At 50.9% G+C, this 16,711-nt stretch overlaps 1 protein-coding gene and 1 long non-coding RNA gene across 3 annotated transcripts in view; one reads left to right on the top strand and one right to left on the bottom strand.

Annotated features, from left to right (window-relative positions):
- The window catches only part of ECE1 (endothelin converting enzyme 1), a 131,503-nt gene that overhangs the window by 77,815 nt on the left and 36,977 nt on the right, over positions 1 to 16,711 (bottom strand). The gene's annotated exons all lie outside the window — the stretch shown is intronic.
- Positions 863 to 7,392, top strand: LOC105708524 (uncharacterized). The gene is made up of 3 exons (XR_001105327.2): positions 863 to 1,299; positions 1,494 to 1,768; positions 5,562 to 7,392. It is a non-coding gene; the product is annotated as an uncharacterized LOC105708524 (long non-coding RNA).

A 16,711-nucleotide genomic window follows, 5' to 3' on the forward strand; every position in this document is an offset into this window, starting at 1 on the left:
AGTGGAGGGGAAGTGCCTTTAAGTTCTCGAGAATTCTCCTGTATCTAACTTCATAATTATAGAAATAGGGAACACATCTAAAGGTCACAGGCCCTGGAGAGGCAAGGTGCATGAGAAGAGTCTGAATTCTGGAGACTTCTGCGTCACTCCCTCTGGGTGAAGGAGTTTCCGTTACCCACCCTAGAGAGGGGACTCTGAGGCTGCTTCACTTATTGCTGGGTTGCAGCTGGGCTTTTTCTAGAATAGGACATTTGGTTACACTAAGTACCAGGTGTTGACTGCCAGAGGAAAAGACTTGCAAAAGTTCAGTTCACCGAACATCTCCCCGGGCACCTGGTGGTGTAAGGGATTTGTCAGTTCTTTTACACCCACCATAGTTTTTTTTCCTTTTTTTTTTTGAGACAAAGTCTTGCTTTGTCGCCCCGGCTGGAGTGCAGTGGCGTGACCTCTGCTCACTGCAACCTCCGCCTCCTGGGTTCAAGGGATTCTCCTGCCTCAGCCTCCTGAGTAGCTGGGACTATAGGCACATGCCACCACGCCTGGCTAATTTTTTGTATTTTTAGCAGAGACGGGGTTTCACAATGTTAGCCAGGAAGGTCTCACTCTCCTGACCTTGTGATCCTCCTTCCTCGGCCTCCCAAAGTGCTGGGACTACAGGCATAAGCCACCACGCCTGGCCCAGCCACCATCTCTTTTAAGCCTCTCACCCCTCCCTCAGAAGCAGGTATCACTGGTCCCTTTTACAGAGAATAAAACTGAGGCTCAGAGAAGTAACTGGCCCAGGTGCGGTTAAGTGATGGCTCCTCCTCCTTCTGTCTCATTTCGGAGATTTCCCCCTTCTGGGAAGCTCTCCTGACCACCCTCCAGGGACCCCAGACAGTGTTTGGTCCCTGACTCTGTGTCCCCACACAGCCACCCCACCCCATGCTGAGGCACACAGCACTTCAGACAGGAGAATCCTGATGGCACAGGCTGGGTCTTGTGGGACCCAGTCTCCTCCAGGGCTTAGTCTGAGGCTGGAGCTTCTGTAGATGTTTGACCGAAGAAGGGAAGCAAGGGAGGGAGGCCGGAAGCTACCCCAGGGATCCTGATGTCCACCCTGCGGCAGCCTGTCGGTGGACAGATGATACAGGAAGCTCACGGAACTCCCAAGCAGAAATCAGCAGAGATGGAGTGCTGGTTACTTTTCAGCACACAAAAGCCAAGGGTGAGATGCCTGCCTCAGCCCGGTAGTGAAACTGAACTCCCCTCAGATGGGAAAGGCCTGGCGGGCTCTGCTTGGTGGGAAGTACACAGTGGGTGAGTGACATTCCAACAGCAGTCCAGGGCCCTTCGCCCAGGGCCTTCCATTCACCACCTCAATGGCTCCCCACACCCACTTAGAGCCTCAGCCTCACAGGTATCACTTCCAGCTTACAGAGATGGGGAGGGGAACTGGACAGACCAAACACCGCCCATGCCACTGGACAAATATCTCTCTCCTAACCCCACAGTGCCTCACCTCTGAGGCGAGAATCATCACCTCTGCTTTACAAATGAGATGACCAAGGGTCAGGGAGGAGGAGGGACAACCCCCCAGCCCCAAGTCACCTGCCTGGAAGAGTGTGAGCCAGGATGCGAATCTTCCCCTGCCAAACCCACTGACTCCGTTATGCTGCCTCCAGAGAACCCGAGCCCTATGGCTAGAAAGTGGCAGAGCTGGGCCTTGAACCTGGGTCCTGGACTCTTGGTCCTGTGCTCCTTGTGGAAGGTGGAACTGCTTCTTCAGGTGGGGACCTCACAGAGTCTGGGTGCCCTGGGCAGACTGAGGCTCTGGGCTGGCAGGGCAGCCAGCACTTATTCTCCCTAATTGCCTCATTTGTGGTTATGGGTGCCACACCTGGCCCCGAGAGCGTTGGGGAAAAGGAAGGAACCTCTGCCTTGGTTTGCTCAGTTCCCTTCCTGGCGCTGTGCAGCCATGGAGGAGAATTTGGGTTGAATCTAGGTCTGGTGTTCGTGAGAAGGGACTGGCAGAAACCAAGAATGGAGGGTAGAACCACAGCTCCCTGTAGACCGTCCTCAGTCCCCGGTGCCCCAGCTGCACAGAGGAAGTGATGAAAGCCAGATGAAGGTGCCACAGTGCCCAGCTGTGGAAACTCCACCCTTGGAAATCAAAGGCCTGGGGTGAGCAGAAACAAGAAGTATAAACACGCATGTGTTTCTGGCGAAAAAAGCCTCCCGGCCTGGTGGCACCTGGGCATGACTCCATTTGCCCAGACTATGTTAGTCATTCATATGGCTCTTGTGTTTGGTTGGCCAAAGGTGGGGATCGTCAAGGCATCTTGGAGTGTGTCAGAGGCAGGAAAGAGCAGCCCCACGAGTGAAATTCTGGGGCCTGGGACGGAGCTACACCCTCTGCAAGCTGTTTTCACAGTGTTTCTAAGCCTCAGCTCCTTAGAGACACTGCCGTTTGTGGCCAAAGTCTCTATCAGTTACTACTTTTGATGCTGGTAATTGGCTGGGATCTGTTAAATCCTTACGTGCCATCTAAAACACACTCATATTATCTGGTAGCTAAACACTTACATTTAACAGGAGCTATAATATAGCAGGTAAAAGCTCTGGATCTAAACCTCATTTCAGATCCCCAGTCTGAACTTCCAAGCTGTGTGATCTTGCACAAGTGACTTAGCCTCTCTGTACCTCAGTACTCATCTGTCAAATGAAGATGATGATGATAATAATTGTACCTCCCTTATAGGACTGTGGTGATACTTAAATGAGTTAATATAGATAAAGTACTTGGCGGTATGGTGACTCATGCCTGCAATCCCAGCACTTTCAGAGACGGAGGCAGGACGACTGCTTGAGGCCAGGAGTTCAAGACCAGCCTGGGCAACACAGCAAAACCCTATCTCAAAAAATAGAAACAAAAATAAACCCAAGTAAGACAACTTTGGGCAAGGGCTGAGATATAAAACTATGGCTATCACTTCAAAATATAGGCCACTTGACATTCATTATTACATTATCCATTATATTTCTCAGCATTTTTCACAAGAGAAATTTCCATATGATTAATTTATTTTTTAATTTACTATGAAATTCCTGAAGGTGTAAACTGCTGCTTTACTTTTTGATAACAGGAATCAGCTTGTATCTCTTTTTTCTTTGGCTGCCAGGAAACTCACAGCCAAATCAGAAATTCACCTATGGACACTTTCTTGGCCTTTATGTTCAGCTTTTTCCTGGTCCATATTTTCCACTCTGTTTTCCATGATTCTGATTTTCCATTTCGTATTGCATACTGTTTTACTGAGTGTATTTTATTTGTAACCTATTATGAATCCTTTATGGAACAGTGAGTACAATGAGTTAGAAACAACATTTATCAGGCAGTAAAGACAGACCTGAGCCCAATCACAGGTTTCGGGGCTCATGTGACCTTGAACATGTTGTTTTCACCCTCAGGTCTCAGTTGCCTCATCTGTAAAAGGGCCATTGTGAATACCGAGTAAGCTGGAACATGAACTGCCTGGCATCCAGCAGCCCAGCCCTGCCGCACTGCACTGGAGGGACATGCGGCGTGGGCCACCTTTCTGCTTGTTTCTCTTTGTTTTCCTCACCACCCCTCCCATTTGCTTCTGCCCTCATCCAGATTTTCCAGTCTTGGCCTTAGTTCAGCCAACATTTGTCATTAATCTAGCCCTGCTGTAAACTCAGTGAAAATAACAGCCTGCCCAGGTGATGGAGGTTAATATCAACAGCAAGAAGTCAAACACGAGTTATTAATAGAAATCATGCACCCATTGTCCGGGCGCTCATGCTTGTTATCCCAGCACTTTGGGAGGCAAGGTGGGCAGACTGCTTGAGCCCAAGAGTTTGGGACCAGCCTGAGTAACACAGTGAGATTTTGTCTCTACAAAAAAAAGAAAAAAATTAGGTAGGTGTGGTGGCATGCACCTGTGACCCTGCTACTTGGGAGGCTGAGGTGGAAGGACTGCTTGAGCCTAGAAGGCTGAGGCTGTAGTGAGTTGAGATCACAACCCTGCACTCTAGTCTGGGCGTAGAGCAAGACTCTGTCTCAACCACAAAGAAAAAGAGAAAGAAAAGAAAAGAAAATAGTCATTGACCTGGACACTGCCCAGTTCTCAAGGCTATTTTATACTCTTATTTATGTCTCATAATCACCTTGTGGGGTAAACCCTGGTATCCCCATTTTACAGATGCAGAGACTGAGGCTCAGAGAAAGGAAGCAGCTTGCCAGAGCTGGAGCCCAGAGCCAGACCTTCCCGGTTATCTCAGGGACTCTTCCCTTTTTCTTGTGCCTCCTACCCCGAGCCTGGCTCTCTAGGCTAACTTCCTTCGGAGGCTACAGGCCACCCATCTAGGATGTGGGAAATAGGGACAGATGTAACTGGTGGGGGCTGGAGAAAGAGCCTTTCCTTTGTTCCACCAAGGGTTCAGATGGAACTGAGGGCCTAAGCATGGGAAGGCAGCAGGTGGGCAGGGCTGGGGAGGCCTCAAGGTGAGACTCAGGGAGACACTCGAAGGCCAAGGGCACAGGTAGGAGGTCAAGGCTGCTAACTGCCCCTTGGAGAAGGCAGCAGCCCTGCCAGCCTATGGGTCAACCGCTCTGGTGTGGCCCCAAGTCCCAGGGCTGGGCTCCCATGAATGTACTGGCAGCAGGAGACTAGCTTGCACACACAGGGTGCTGGGAGGCACTCACTCACTCAGCCCGTTGTTGACTCAACTGCCAGGGCCCCGGGAAGTCCCGGGAGTCTTACCTAGTGTTGCTGGCCCATTCCTTAGTGCTTTTTTTCCTGTGGAGGCCACCCAATGCCCAAGCCCCAAACCTGGTCAGCAGCCTCTCACTCCTACCTGATACAGGCCACTGACCTGCCCACCCCATCCGCCTGCCTGACAGCCTCCATCAATCATCTCTGGCCCTCTGTCCAGGCCCACTGGGCTCAGTGCCCTTGGGGTGCCTTCCCTGGTTACCCCCAACTCCCTGGATCTTCCACTATAGCTCCCTTTAGTCCTTCAGCTCCTGGCTAGCTCCTGGCAGAACTTTCTTTTTTTCATTTTGTTTTTTGAAACAGTCTCACTCTGTCATCCAGGCTAGAGTGCAGTGGCTCAATCTCGGCTCACTGTGACATTCACTTCCCGAGTTCAAGCAATTCAATTGTCCTGCCTCAGCCTCCTGAGTAGCTGGGACTACAGGCACCTGCCACCATGCCTGGCTAATTTTTGTATTTTTAGTAGATACGGGTTTCGCCATGTTGGTCAGGCTGGTCTCAAACTCCTGACTTCAAGTGAGTCACCTGCCTTGGCCTTCCAAAGTGCTGGGATTACAGGTGCGAGCCATAGTGCCTGGCCTCCTTTTTTTGTTTTGTTTTGTTTTGAAGAGACTAGGTCTTATTCTGTTACTCAGGCTAAATAAAGTGCAGTGGTGTGATCATGGCTCACTGCAGCCTCCAAACTCATGGGATCAAATGATGCTTTTGCCTCAGCCTCCTGAGTAGCTAGGACCAGGGGTGGGTATTACCATGCCTAGCTAATTTTAAACATCTTTTTTGTAGAGACAAAGTCTCATTATGTTCCCAGACTGGTCTCAAACTCCTGGGCTCAAGCAATCCTCTGGCCTCAACTTCCTAAAATGATGGGACTACAGGCATGAGTCACCTCGCCCAGCATGGGCAGAACTTTCTAAAGTGGGACTGCTTCACACACCGACTCCCTGGAGCTGGCAAGAGAAAGCCCTTGAGCCTTGCCCTGGCTTGCTAAACCCTCCCTCCCAGCTCTGTCTGCCTTCTTTCTCCTGCTAGCTCCTCAGCTCAATGCGAGTTCCTCCAGGCAGCTCTCTTGGGCTTCACAGTGACCCTCCCTCGGTGCTCCCAGTAGCATGCTTCTAGCATCTCATCCCAACAGACTGAACAGCAGCCAAGTGCGGCTGTGTGGCCCTGACCGAGTCATTTCACTTCCTTTTCATGCTCTGGCTGTCACACCTTTCCACGGATGTGAATGGAGATGATCGTGCCAACCCCAAAGGATCCTTACACGTCTTAAAAAAGTGAGACACGGAAAGGCCTCAGTCCAGTGCCTAGCAGAGACGCATACGAGAGGGAAGGAACGACTAGAGAAGACCTGTGAGACCCGTGGTGTGCCAGGCACTGGACCTGGGGCTTGGTGGCACCTGCCAGCTCCTTGCAACTGTGAAACACCTGGAGTGCAGCAAGGGTCAGTAACTTGCCCTAAGTCACGCATCTGGTAAACAGCAAAGCCTGGATTTGAACCCAGGTTTTGCCATCACATCGGATTAGATGGCAGTCACCACCTCCTTCCAACCCTCCCTGCTTCACCTGCTCCATCCTTACGACTTCAGGTGTCACCTCGCAGCTGAGTTTAAGGGGCTGAGTTGTCCACTCTGATCTTTTCCAAGCACAAACTGCAAGGTAGACCAGAATGCAGCCGGCCCTGACTCCAGGGCTACCTACAGATGCCCCTGTAGCTCCTCGTGCTCCTGTGCATCTGTGTGATGTCCTCGGCTGCACAGGATGACAGGCTGGGGAAGCTCCAAGCTGAAGAGACCAAGTGCTCCCTGACAATTTGCTGATCTAATCACATACAACTTAAGACAAAGTTAACCCGTCTGATTGAATGATACGATATAATGGTGATGACTGAGCTCCCCAGTAATTAGGCTCAACCAGGAAGCAGCTCATGGAGTCGGCTGTAATTAGTATTTGTGTTACACAGGTGGGTGGGTGGGTGAGGGCTGGGCAGAGGGAGGAGGAAGTGGGTGGGGCAGGAAGCTCGGGGACTCCTTGGATCCATGAGCCCCATGCCAACCAAACTCATGTGGGTGATCCTAACATTCATGATGACCTCATGATGTACTGTTATCTCTCTTCTAAGGTGAGAAAACAGGCTCAGAGAAGTCCATTCACTTGTCCAAGGTCACACAGCTAGAAAATGACAGAGCCAGGGTTCCCTCTTTAGCCCAGGTGATGTCTTAGACAGCAGAAGGAACAGGAATAGAGCTGGGAGGCTGGAGATCCACATTTGGGTCCCAGTTCTGACACTGCCTTACCCTGAGCCTCGGCAAATAGCATCCCTATTCAGGACACAAAGAGATGGTATGCCTGTCAGGTTGTGGGCAGCTGAGGGTGTGGACTTGGGCGCTAGGCTCACTGGATTCTAATCCTTGGGCAAGCTACTTCACCATCTGGGCCTCAACAATGTTGTCATCTGTAAAATGGAGATGACGACAGTGTCTCCCTCATAGGCTTGTGAAGATAAAACAAGTAACAAGACTTAGAACAATGCCTGAATATTACTGTCATTTAAGGGGAAAAAATGGGCTTTGTTGTCCATTTTTCATCTGTAAAATGGGAAGGTAGTTGCTGGATCAGAACAGTGGTTTGCAAATAGATTTTTTTTTCATCACTTACGGCCCTTTATTAAAAAAACTAAACACAGCAACCCAAAATACAAAAGAGATGTAAGTGGAGCTGCCACTTACGCACTCAATGAGCTCATATCCTGACCCTGAACCCAGCTCCCTCAGGGCTTCTAAGGAATGAAGTTTGAAAAATCACTCAACTGTCTCTGTCTCTGAGAACTGGTGGCTCTGAGATCACGGGTAGGGGGTAAAGCAGGAAACCATGGCATGAGCCAGGATGGTGCTCACCCATCGGAAGCAAGCATATGGGGGCTATGGGACACACAGGGTTCCCTGCTGGTGGCCTGCTGGCTGCCACCATTCCAGCTAGACTACTGTCTCCCCAAGAGGTGACTGAGAAGCAGGGAGAAGAACATCAGGCTTGGAGTCAGGTGGGTGGCTCTGGGCAGGTCATGTCCCTCTCTGGGCCCCATTTTCCTTACCAGTAAGATGGGGATGGTAACACCCCACTCAGCAGGTGTCCTAAGGACAAAATACATCACGTGAATGAAAAGGCTTTGCTACAGAAAGACTGCCCCGAATTACTTTTTTTTTCCTTTGGGACAGTCTTACTCTGTCACCCTGGCTGGAGTGCAGTGGTGCGATCTCAGCTCACTGCAACCTCCACTTCCCGGGCTCAAGCAATTCTCCTGACTCAGCCTCCTGAGTAGCTAGGACCACAGGCATACACCACCATGTCCCGCTAATTTTTTTGTATTTTTAGTAGAGACGGGGTTCTGCCATGTTAGCCAAGCTGGCCTCAAACTCCTGACCTCAAGTGATCTGCCTGCCTTGGCCTGCCACAGTGCTGGGGTTACAGGCATGAGCCACCGCGTCCAGCCCTGAATTACTATTTTTGCTCCTTTTGTAGATTTTTGTTTTCTTCTTAAGAGCATAGATTCTGAAGCCAGACTACATAGGTTCAAGTCTCTGCTCTAGCACCAGCTGAGTGCTCAAAATCCAGCTACTCAGCCAGTTTCCTCGGAGTAAAATGATGACATAAGGACTTTGCGTAGTGCCTGGTACACAGCAAATGCTCCATAAGTGTTTGCTGCTCTTGGGTTTGGTAAACAATAATGGCAAACCTGCTCCCTAGCACCCATGTCCAGTGTAGACAAAGCTGAAGAGGGTGTGTCTCCTCCTGACCCTCTCAAAGTACACAGATGAAAAGCAGGAGTGAAATGTTTGGGTGCCGAGCTCACATATGGACTGAGTTTTCCTAGGCTGGCTTGGAGCTGTGTCTGACCTCTGTTCTTGAAAAGCCAATTTGTGCTGGGTGCAGTGGCTCACGCCTATGATCCCAGCACTTTGGGAGGCTGAGGCGGAAGGATTGCTTTGAGGTCAGGAGTTCAAGAGCAGCCTGGGTAACAGGGCAAAACCCCATCTCTAAAAAAAAAAAAAAATACAAAAAGTTAGCTGGGAATGGTGGTGTGGTGGCTTGCATCTGTGGTCCCCGCTACTGGAGAGACTGGAGCAGGAGAATTATTTGAAGCCAGGAGGTAGAGGTTGCAGTGAGCCAAGATCACACCACTATACTCCAGCCTGGGCGACAAAGTGAGACACTGTCTCAAAAAAAAAAAAGGCCAATTCAACAGCCATCTCCTGTAAGTTCTATGATGCCAGGCCCTCACCACAACCTTGTGTGGTAGGTAGCACTGTTCCCATCTGACAGATGAAGAGACTGGGGCTCGGAGAGGTGACACGGCCACCTTGAGGTCAGACTGCCCGTTTCAGGCCAGGCTCAGTGGGCTCCCTTGATGTGGAGCTGCAGGAAAGTACGTGAGGCCCAAGTGCCAGCCCAAACCACATGGTATTCTAGCAGCCAGCGCCTTCTCAGAGTGGGGAGACCCAGCGGGCACTAGGTCTTAGGAACCAACCTTGGCCCCAAGGGAACCAGCAGCTTAACAGGCTAAGCTCCCCACGTCCAGCCCCATGCCATCTCCTCCAGGAGGCCCTCTTTGACCAGTCCTGGCACCTCACCCTCCTCTGGCCCAGGCCCCACACCAAGCCCCTTGCTGTGTATCAGACAGGGGCAAAGCGCTCTACATACGTCACTCTTTTTAATCCTGCCAACAACTTTCTGGCTCTGTTACCCGGGTAGTCTACCTGTCTGAGCCTCCGCTTTCTCATTGGTGAAATGTATCTCAGAACCGGGTGTAAGGATCAAATTAAGAAAATCTAATAATAATGGCAAATACTTATTTGGCACTTACTGCATATCAGGCCCTGGCTTAGTGACTTAAGAGGTAAAATAAGGGCCAGAGAGGAGGATCTGGATGTGTCTGCTGGCCTCTCCCCATCATGCCCCTTCTCAGGCTCCAGAAATGACCACAGACCCTTTTCCCAACCCACTGTTCAGAGGAATGCACAGAATCCAGGGTGGGAGCCAGGAGCCCTGGCCCACCCTGCCCCCTTCGGAGGTGGAAGATGATGACGGAAATGTACCATTGTTTTGCCTGGTGATGTCTGTATTCCCCTTCCCCACCTTCTCCAAGTGGCAAGCTTGTCCAGTGAATCACCAGGGGGCAGAAATGCCCCAGCCACTGGCTCCCAGGCAGCAGCAGCCTGCCCTGGCCCTGGGCCTGAGATGGTCGACTTCTCTATCCTCATCTCCCCCCTCTCTCCCCTGCCACCCCCGGGCCTGGGCTCTACCCAGCCAGGCTCCTGCTATTTCTGCCCCTATTTGCCCAGTGCTTTCTGTGCCTCTGATGGCTCCTCATCCACCAGGCTTCCATCCACACAGCCCCACCACTGGCTGCTTTCCCAGAACTTCCTAAAACTGGGCTCCACCAACTGATAGCCAAGGTGCCCAGACATGCAAAGTGCCTGAGACAGGGCAATCCCAGCAGAGTGAGGCAGAGGCACTCTCTCCTCACCTGTTCAGGGAGGTGGCACCATGGTGGCTGTCAAAGCTACACTCAAGTAGCATAACCATCCCCAGCGGCTCACCCTCCACCCCTGCCCTCGAGGGGAGCACTTGTAGTGGTGGGGAACACAGACTGTGGAGAGACAGTCAGAATTCAAATCCCAGCTCTGCCAAGTACTGACTCCGTAACCTTGGGCAAATCACTTAATCCTTCTCTATGGCTCAGCTTACTCATCTGTAAAATGGATCTATTAATAAACTGTTACAAGGATTACGTGACTTAATAACAGAGAGCACTTAGAACAGGACCTGAAACAAAGGAAGCTCTCAGGAAATACCAGCTATCATTATTACTAAGATTCCAACTGGCCCAAGGCAGAACTCACAAACTGGCCATCCGCAGGTCAAATCTGGCCCACAGATGTGAATTATTTGGCCTACAGCACTAGAAATTTGTTGTTGTTGCTTTTTGAGACAGGGTCTCACTCTGTCAATCAGGCTGGAGTGCAGTGGCACCATTTCAGCTCACTGTAACCTCCGCCTCCCAGGCTCAAGCAGCACTCCTGCCTCAGCCTTCCGAGTAGCTGGGACTAGAGGCATGTGCCATCATACCTGGCTAATTTTTTTGTATTTTTAGTAGAGATGGGGTTTCGCCATGTTAGCCAGGCTGGTCCCGAACGTCTGACCTCAGGTGATCCACCCGGTTCAGCCTCCCAAAGTGCTGGGATTATAGGCGTGAGCCACCGTGCCAGGTGTAGAAAACTGTTGAAATGCTAATATTTTGGGATATTAAAAAAAATAATGATAGTTTCAACTTTCCTTTAAAAAAAAAAGATATGGCAATGCTGGAACCACATTCACAGCAGCTGGGGCTGAGGGGCTGAGGACTGGCCACCTCCTCTGAACAGGCCAGGAGTCACTGGGGTTCCACAGCCCACCCCAACTCCTCGTCTCCTCCTCACTGTGGCCCCAGGGTGAGCTGCCAATTTCCATCATGCCCATGTCGTTCCTTATTTTTAAAAAAGAGAAGAGGTAAATATTTCTCATATCCTTGTCTTGGTCAGAAGTGAAATGATTTATGTACAGCTTCAAAACAAGAAAACTAAGCCATATGGCAACAGACAATAGAACAGCGGCCACTTCCGAGGATGGGACTTACTGGAAGGGTGCAGGAAGGAATGTTCTGGGGAATGGAAATGTCCTGGAAATAACCTCTATCTTGATTCTGTGGTCACATGGGTGTCTACATTTGTCAAAACTCCTCAATTCTTGCTTGTGCATTTCACTCTAAGGGAAATTACACCGCATTAAGAAAAAAAAAAAAAAGGAAACCTGAAAGATAGGGCTGGAGGGACTCATGTTTCAAGGAAAACTGAAACTGACTCCTTTGTAGTGTTGAACACACTAACAACTGGGAAAGAAGACACACTGAAGATGCCTCTGAGAAATCAGCCCAGCCCCATGCTTAGTCCCTGCTTGCATTTGAGTTTGAGACCCACAGGTTAAGACCTTGAGTGACAGATCTTCAAAGACCTATGTGGAGCTGCAGCATTCAACATAGAAGTGCCACTAGCCACATGTGGCTATTTCAATCAAATTGATTAAAAATAAAGTGAAAAATTCAGCCCTTCTTTGCACTAGCCACTTGTCAAGTGCTTCATAGCCACACATAGGCTCAACAGCATGGACACAGGCTGTTTCCATCATCCCAGAAAGTTCCACCGGACAATGCTGGTGTACACACTGTCTAACTTTTGGTCGGATTAACATCTGGACCCCCGGCCAGGGAAGGCACCATGAACACTGCTGTGCAGCGACTGACAGAGAACAGGTGCTCAGGAAATACGCATTGAATGAATGAATGAAAGCAGAAGACATAAACAGACTTGACTGTGAATCCCAACTCGGGCCTTTGACAACTGTAAGCACTCCGGCAAACCTCCCCTCTGAGTTTCTGTTTCCTCTGTACAGAGAATGGCATAACAATCTGTCCCTCACTCTCAAAACTGGGCACATACACCAACGTCCTCAGCGTTACTCAGAGCACCCGGGACCAAGAAAGACTTGCAGGACAACTGCCGTGTCAGCAGTCCTATCTGGAAATTCTGGAACAGGAGGGAGGTAAGAGAGCTGTGTAAGGGGCAGTGGGGGCATTTCAGTTTGTGAGAGTGGCCTCTGGAAAGGGCAGGTACAGGTGGTAAAGAGATAGCAGGCTGGGCTCCACTCTGCGGGTTTGTGAGGGAGGGCTGCTGAGCACAGGGAAAAATCTACGTTCGTCCCCATGTCCGGTGGCTGGAATCTGAGCTGGGAAACAGCATCTGATACGCACAAATACTGCTGTGGTCATAGTGGCGGGTCAGGGAGCTGCCTCGATCCCCAGAGAGAACCTTCTGTTCTGAGTATCATGGACCCCCATTAGGGCAGACTGAGACAGGGCCCGCCATGAGGCTAGGAACAAAGAGGGCTGGCTGGGCCCTGAGCAAGGAGCTGGCCCAGGTTTGTCTTCCCAGCATCCATCCTTCTCCACATCCAGCCATATGGGGCCTCCTGGACACTGGGGATGTCAGTGTCATTGCCTATGTGTTCATTTGCTCATTCATTCAACAAATATTTATTGTATACCTACTATGTGCCAGGAAATGAGCTTCACACCAGGAATACATCATTGAACAAGACAAAGCCTTCGGTGTCAGGAGCTTGAATTGTAACATGGGGAGAAACAATAAACAATGTTGCCAAGAGTCACAATAATAACAATAGCATCTTACATTTATTGAGTGCTTACTGTGTGTCACATACTATATGTTAAGTGCTTTTTTTTTTTTTGAAATGGAGTTTGGAGTTTCACTCTTGCTGCCCAGGCTGGAGTGCAATGGCATAATTTTGGCTCACTGCAACCTCGGCCTCCCTGATTCAAGTGATTCTCCTGCCTCGGCCTCCCACATAGCTGGAATTACAGGCACCTGCCATCATGCCCCACTAATTTCTTTTTTCAGTATTTTTAGTAGAGATGGGGTTTTACCATGTTGGCCAGGCTGGTCTTGAACTCCTGACCTCAGGTGATCTGCCCACTTTGGCCTCCCAAAGTGCTGGGATTACAGGTGTGAGCCACCACACCCAGCCATATTATTGGCCCTATTTTGTAGATAAGAAAGCTGAGGCACAGAAAGGTTTCAGCCAAGATCATCCAGCTCTAAGGCATGCGGGATTCAAACCCACGCAATGTGACTTCAATTTGACCCTAACCGTACAGTGATGGCCTCACTGCAGAGAGTGATGAAAGGGCAGCAGCAAGATGTCTCAAGCCTCTCGGGAGGAGTCGAGGAAGGTCTCCATGAGCCCCGTCTAACCTGAGGCCCCCTAGACATGCTGAGGTAGGGGCACAGTCAGGACTAGAAGCCAGGCTTCCGGACTCCTGGCCCGGTGCTCCTTCTCTAAATCCCTGTACCTGTGCCATGAATGCTAAGGGCTCAGGAGCAAGGACTGAGCCAACTCTTGGGCTTAGGATGACTGAGGTCCCCCGAGTACTCCCTTGTCTCCCTGCATGCGGACTCTTCCCTTCCTCTGGGTCCAGCGTGGGTCTCAGTTCCCAGACTGCTCCCTGCCTAGAACTCCTGTCCACGTTACCCCAGCCCGGGCCCTGTAATGCTGGCTTCGACATTTCCAAGGCAGACTCGTTCCTTTTAATTCACTTTTGCCCTTCACAGCAACTCTGAGGGGTCGGAGCTAGCATCTCCACATCACGGGTGGAAGACAGATCTTGAAGTCAGACATATTTGGCTTAGCTGCTTAGTAGCTATGTGATGTTGAGGAAGTCATGTCACCTCTCGGAGCCTCAGTTTCCTCCCTCTGCATGGGGAGGGTGGCAGTGGCTTCCTTGCAGGGGGTTTATGAGCATCTAGTGAGACACCACATGTAAAGTGCCAAGCACAGTGGCTGGCACATATTAAATATTTTATAAAAAGCAAGTTTTTAAACATGATCACTACTGTCATTGATGTGAGGATGTCAGTAGCACAGGGGCACCCAGAGGACATTTTCTTGCACCCCAGGAGGCATTCTTGTCACTTGTCCCCACCGTGTCTGGGGCTAGGGCTTCTTTGTACCTCTCATGTACGAAGTGGAAGCTCTGCCTGGCTGGCAAGACCCAACCTGCTGCAATGGCCAGGCTGCACCCACGTAGGGCTGCTACTCCTGGGGTACTGGGCTCCAGACAGGAAATGGGAAGGGACAGATAAGCTTTTGTGAAAGGTGGCCAGGCACAGGGAAGAGGCCCCGCCCCTTTGAGAGGCTGGCCCCGCCCTGAGCATCCTTCTGGGGCAGAGATCTGGGCAGGACAGAAAAGAGGAGGGGCCTGGCTCTGTTTTGCTGCAATCCTAATGGGTCAGTTGCCTTCTGGATCCCCCAGAAGGTCTAGAATGGAGTCACCCCTCAAAACCTCCCTGCCTCGCTCTTAGTTTGGAACCATGAACAAGCTGCTCCCACCCACATGGGAACCACCTGCCCTTCCCCTGGAGACATTTTCCACTTTTCTACCACCAGACCTTCGCTCGTGCTGTTTCCTCCACCTAGAAAACCTCTCTGCTCTGCTGTCAGAAAAGGGCCAACCTTTTGAGACTCAGCCAAAATAGCACTCCCTTTGCCCCAGTGTTAGTTTAACAAGCATTTGTGGATGCTCTCAAGATGGGCTGCTCTGCCCTCACACACCCTGCCAGGGCCTAGCTACTGGGGGGGCAAATGGAAGTCTTAACCTCCAGCCCCCACCCCAGAGGCCACCTGTGTGTAGGACCCCTAGAGCGGTGCTGGGATCCTCCGCACAAATGGCAAAGCACTCTCTATTTGGGGGAACAGCCCTTCTCTGGAATTGGGGGTAAGAAGAAGGACATCTTATGAGAGGGAGGGGCCAGGAGGCTTGAGGGAGCTCTGGCGTGTTCCAGAAACCCTTTGGGATCAGAGACAAGGCCAAAGAGGCAGCCCTTGTGAGACTGTCCAGGGCCCTGGACATGGACCCAGGAAAATTGGCTGGGTGAACTCAGGCAAGTCACTAGCCCTTGCTGAGCCTCAACCTCCTCATTTGTGAAACAGGGCTAGTACCCTCAACCTCTGAATGAAACAGTGAACGCCTTGGCACGTGGGAGGGGCTTGAGTCTGGGTACTGTGGGGTGCTGGGGCCTGAGCTAATGCCGAAGGTCCCCAGGGCTCCTTCTCTGATGCCGCATCTCAGAACCCCCTCTCCTTCCTGCCTGCCCAGGGCTTCCCTTGCCAGGAGCAGTTTGAAAACTCCCCAGTACCTGGGCTATGAGCCACAGCTTCTTAAAGTTCCCCATCTCCTGCAGCGGGCTTAGCTGGACCCAGCCAGAGCCCATCATTCACTGTTTCTGGAGATTATCACAGTTTGCAGAAACAGCAGGGCACCTAGCAGGAATCTGGCACTGGATCCTGGCTAGTAGGGGCTGGAACTGGGCCAGGACAGCACCTCGTGTCCTCTAAAAGGATCCACAGGGCCCTCCCTCTCTCCCTTTCCCCTCATTTGGGCACACTCTGGCTCCAGAGTTCTGGGGCCACTTCCCAGGCACAGGCACTGCAGTCTTGTCCCCACTGGTTTATGAGACACAGAAAGAACTTTGGGCTGGAACAGGGGAGGAAGGTCACTCGCCCTCTGTGGTTAAGAACAGAAACTCTGGAGCCAGACTACTGGTGTTCAAACCCTGGCTCTGTCATTTACCAACTGTGACCTTGAGTCAGTGACTTAACCTCTCTGTGCCTCTGTCTTCTCACCTGTAAAGTGGTGAATAATAGTACCTGTCCCATCAGGTTGTTGAGAGGATAAAGTTAGTTACTCATAAAGTGTTTCCAGTAGCGCCTGGTATGCAGTGAGTGCTGGCTTGGTTGGGTGAATGAGTGGGTGCATGAAAGAATGAGTCAACGCATCGGAGTTCTGCTCTGTGGCACATGAGGCCCTTCAGGATATGCCCAGACATCACCACCTGCCATTCTCTCAAGCAGGTCATGATCACATCCTTCCCACCAACTCCCTTGGCTTGGCATAACCTCACAAGTGCTGTTAGTCCCAAGAACTCCTTCAACTCATGTTTCAAATGCCACTTCCTCTGTGAAGCCTCATCAATCAGGAACCTCAGGGCTGTTAGTGATAAAACCCAAACCAACTGATTTTCTAACAGAACAAACATCTTAGCTTGTGTTGCCTCAGAGGGAGGGAGGGAGGATCATCAGGCAGGAGACAATCCAGGAGTTCAGATGCTGCTGCTGGATCTCTCCCCTGCCCCGACTCCATGCCTTATCTTCCCTTTGTGTGTTACCTTTACTCTCATCTCCTGAGATTAGACATCCTCCACACCCAGAGAATTCAGCCAGGCTTACCTTGTGGTAGCTGAGAGCCCTAGAGAAAAGAAACCTTCTCT

This window comes from Aotus nancymaae, unplaced genomic scaffold, assembly GCF_030222135.1.
Source record: "Aotus nancymaae isolate 86718 unplaced genomic scaffold, 86718_ANA_hifiasm-v0.15.2.pri h1tg000053l, whole genome shotgun sequence".
Classification (NCBI taxonomy): Eukaryota; Metazoa; Chordata; class Mammalia; order Primates; family Aotidae; genus Aotus; species Aotus nancymaae.